Below are 5000 nucleotides of genomic sequence, written 5' to 3'. Positions count from 1 at the left end.
ATGATTTACTTGATACGAACTGATTATTATTGTTGTTACTTGCTAAGCTACAACTCTAATTTGAAAGCAAGGGAAATAAGAGGGAAAATATCCCAATGAGGAAACACGGAAATAAGCAGAACAGTATGCATGAATATACCCTCAAGCAAGAGAACTCTAATCCAAGACAGTGGAAGACCATGGTACCAAGGTTATGGCACTACCCAAGATTATTGAAAAGTGGTCTGATTTTGGAGTCTCTTTCTCCTAAAAGAGCTGCTTATCATAGCTAAACCATTGAGTGAAAAGGAATTCTTCAATGATATAAGTGTTTTCAGGTGTATGAGGAAAGAATAGTATACTGTATGTAAAGAATAAGAGAAAAATGGGCGGAAATTAGAGACAGGATTCCAATGTAGGTCTACCTTTCTAATTAAAGGATCCAATAATACTGCAGCGGTAGCTCCTCTTCTTGGGTTGTATACAAAAAAGTGCACACGACCCTTCCCCTTCTTAAGATTGAATATAATTGATAATGGTAATGATTTATGCAGCAATGTTTGAGGGGAAATTGAGAATCTTGGTATCAGTTCGTTATCAATTTGTTTCACGATGTTTCCAGATTCGTCTCATCATACTTTACAGGAATGTTGAAGGATGATTGATGTCCTTAGAGCATAACTTGATATATCTATATCTCTTATCTCTATGTAAATCTATATATCTATATGACTATCTATTCTCTCTCTCTCTCTCTCTCTCTCTCTCTCTCTCTCTCTCTCTCTCTCTCTCTCTCTCTCTCTCTCTCTCTCTCTCTATATATATATATATATATATATATATATATATATATATATATATATATATATATATATATATATATATATATAGATATATATATATCTTTATATATATATATTGTATAAATTATATATAAATATATATATATATATATATATATATATATATATATATATATATATATATATATATATATATATATATATATATATATATATATATATATATATATATATATATATATATATATATATATATATATACATATATATATATATATATATATATATATATATATATATATATATATATATATATATATATATATATATATATATATATATATATATATATATAAATCTATATATATACATATATGTATAGACATATATATATATATATATATATATATATATATATATATATATATATATATATATATATATATATATATATATATATATATATATATATATATATATATATATATATATATATATATATATGTCTGGGATTGAAAGGGGAAGAGCGAGAGAGGGTGTGGCTTTGTTGCTGAGTGAATGGATGACAGGTAAAGTAGTGGAATGGAAGGAGATATCATCTAGGTTAATGTGGGTAAGGGTTAGTTTGGGTGGGGAATTTTGGGCGTTTGTCAGTGCATATGGGCCAGGTAGTGAGAAAAGTGAAAAAGAGCGGAATGAGTTCTGGAATGAATTAACTAGGTGTGTAGAAGGACTGGGTAGAAGGAATTATGTAATTGTCATGGGTGACTTAAATGCCAGAGTGGACGCGGGAGAGGTTGAAGGTGTCATTGGGAAGTATGGCGTACCAGGTGAAAATGAGAGTGGTGAGAGACTGGTAGATGTGTGTGTTGAGCAAGAGTTGGTAATAAGTGCTAGCTTTTTAAAAAGAAAGATAAAAATAAGTATACATGGGTAAGAGTAGCAAATGGAAGAGTGGTAGAAAGGGCATTAATGGATTATGTGTTGATAACTAAAAGAATGTTTGGAAGATTGAAAGACGTGCACGTGTTTAGGAGTATGGCTAACGGTATGTCTGATCATTTTTTTGGTGGAAGGAAAATTAGTTGTAGCAAAAGAGTGGGGGAATAGAGTAGGTGGATGTAAAAGGGAGCTAGTGATGGTTGAAGAGCTAATAAAGCCAGGGGTAAAAAGTAAATATCAGTAAAGGTAGAAAATGGCATATGACGAGGTAAGAGTAAGAGAAACTAGTAATTTAGAAGAGGAGTGGAAGTTAGTAAAAGAAAATTTTTTTGGGATTGCAAGTGATGTACGTGGCAAGAAGGTTGTTGGAGGCAGCATGTGGAAGGGCAGTGAATGGTGGAATGAAGGAGTGAAGGTAAAAGTGGAAGAGTAAAAGAGGGCTTTTGAAGAATGGCTGCTGAGTAATAGTATAGAGAAGTATGAAAAATATAGCGAGAAAAATGTGGAAATAAAACGCAAGGTACGTGAGGCAAGGAGGGCAGCTGACCTGAGGTGGGGTCAGGGATCGGGTCAGTCATATGAAGAGAATAAGAAGTAGTTTTGGAAAGAAGTGAAGAGAGTAAGGAAGGCTTGTGCAAGAATTGAAGAGACAGTGAAAGATGGAAATGGAAGGTTGTTAAAAGGAGAGGAGGCAAGGAAAAGGTGGGCAGAATATTTTGAAAGTTTGCTGAATGTTGAGGATAATAGGGAGGCAGATATAATTGCTGTTCCAGGTGTTGAGGTGCCAGTGATGGGAGATGATAATGAGAGAGAGATTACAATAGAGGAAGTGAGGAGAGCACTAGATGAAACGAGAGTAGGAAAAGCATCTGGTATGGATGGTGTGAAAGCTGAGATGTTGAAGGAAGGGGGCGTGACTGTCCTTGAACGGTTGGTGAGATTGTTTAATGTGTGTTTTGTGTTGTCAATGGTACCAGTAGATTGGGTTTGTGCATGTATTTTACCACTATATAAGGGTAAGGGAGATGTGCATGAGTATTGTAATTCAAGAGTTATAAGTTTGTTGAGTGTAGTTGGAAAAGTATATGGTTGAGTAATGATTAATAGGATTAATGATAAAACAGAAAATGCAATGTTGGAAGTACAGAGTGGATTTAGAAGAGGTAGGGGTTGTATGAATCAGATTTTTACAGTTAGGCAGATATGTGAGAAATATTTAGCAAAAGGTAAGGGGGTGTATGTTGCGTTTATGGATCTGGAGAAAGCATATGACAGAGTTGATAGGGAAGCAATGTGGAATGCGATGAGGTTATATGGAGTTGGTGGAAGGTTGTTGCAATCAGTGAAAAGTTTCTACAAAGGTAGTAAATCATGTGTTAGAATAGGAAATAAAGTGAGTGATTGGTTTCCGGTGAGAATGGGGCTGAGACAGGGATGTGTGATGTCGCCGTGGTTGTTTAACTTATATGTTGATGCAGTGGTGAGAGAGGTGAATGCTCGAATGCTTGGACGAGGATTAAATCTGGTATGCGAGAATGACCATGAATGGGAGGTAAATCAGTTGTTGTATGCGGATGATACTGTACTGGTAGCAGACACAGAAGAGAAGCTTGACCTACTAATAACAGAATTTGGAAGGGTGTGTGAGAGAAGGAAGTTGAGAGTTAATGTGGGTAAGAGTAAGGTTATGAGATGTACGAGAAGGGAAGGTGGTGCGAGGTTGAATGTCATATTGAATGGAGAGTTACTTGAAGAGGTGGATCAGTTTAAGTACTTGGGGTCTGTTGTTGCAGCTAATGGTGGAGTGGAAGCAGATGTACGTCAGAGAGTGAATGAAGGTTGCAAAGTGTTGGGGGCAGTTAAGGGTGTAGTAAAAAAATAGAGGGTTCGGCATGAATGTAAAGAGAGTTCTATATGAGAAAGTGATTGTACCAACTGTGATGTAAGGATCGAAGTTGTGGGGAATGAAAGTGATAGAGAGACAGAAATTGAATGTGTTTGAGATGAAGTGTCTAAGGAGTATGGCTAGTGTATCTCGAGTAGATAGGGTTAGGAACGAGGTGGTGAGGGTGAGAACGGGTGTAAGAAATGAGTTTGCGGCTAGAGTGGATATGAATGTGTTGAGGTGGTTTGGCCATGTTGAGGGAATGGAAAATGGCTGTCTGCTAAAGAAGGTGATGAATGCAAGAGTTGATGGGAGAAGTACAAGAGGAAGGCCAAGGTTTGGGTGGATGGATGGTGTGAAGAAAGCTCTGGGCGATAAGAGGATAGATATGAAAGGCAAGAGAGCATGCTAGAAATATGAATGAATGGCGAGCGATTGTGACGCAGTTCCTGTAGGCCCCGCTGCTTCCTCCGGTGCCTTAGATGACCGCGGAGGTAGCAGCAGTAGGGGATTCAGCATTATGAAGCTTCATCTGTGGTGGATAATATGGGAGGTTGGGCTGTGGTACCCTAGCAGTACCAGGGGAACTCGGTTGAGTCCCTGGTTAGGCTGGAGGAACGTAGAGAGTAGAGGTCCCCTTTTTTGTTTTATTTCATTTGTTGATATCGGCTACCCCCCAAAATTGGGGGAAGTACCTTTGGTATATATATATATATATATATATATATATATATATATATATATATATATATATATATATATATATATATATATATATATATATATATATATATATATATATATATATATCATTTACAACGATGGCATTCAATACCGAATACACTTTGGGAATATATATCCAATAAAAAATTTGGGGAATAGCTTCTGGCTATTTGAACCCCTGCCTTCTCGCTCGAAACCATGCCTTTGAGGACTCTGCCAAGTGAGCTATCAAGACAGGTAAAAGTTCTTGACAAGTCACCGTATATATTCCTGTCGAATTCAGGAATCTGTTATTAGACTTTGAATGAACCCTGCTTCATCATGGAAGCTGAATTGTGAGTATACTACACGTTGTTATTTAAGATGAATATATACCATTAACACTCCCCTACATAATCTTAATTTCTTTTTAAATTGACATTTATTACATCAGCGAAGGGCACATTACGTGTGTAAAGTTGGCTTATGGATGGCGAAGGCAAGGGACAGTGACAATGCCCTAGGAAGCAGGAGAATGCCCTAGAGACTTACCATATAAACAAATGATCAGCGTCCATGCCCTATCGCCATCAAATCTAAGACCAGGGAGGGCCAGGCAATGGCTGCTGATGATTCAACAGGTATAACCAGGACCCACTTGAAGAAGGTCGGCCAAACGATGGTCAGTA

The sequence above is a fragment of the Palaemon carinicauda genome, chromosome 32 (genome assembly GCF_036898095.1).
Source record: "Palaemon carinicauda isolate YSFRI2023 chromosome 32, ASM3689809v2, whole genome shotgun sequence".
In the NCBI taxonomy this organism is placed as follows: Eukaryota; Metazoa; Arthropoda; class Malacostraca; order Decapoda; family Palaemonidae; genus Palaemon; species Palaemon carinicauda.
Note: the sequence above shows the minus strand (reverse complement) of the source record.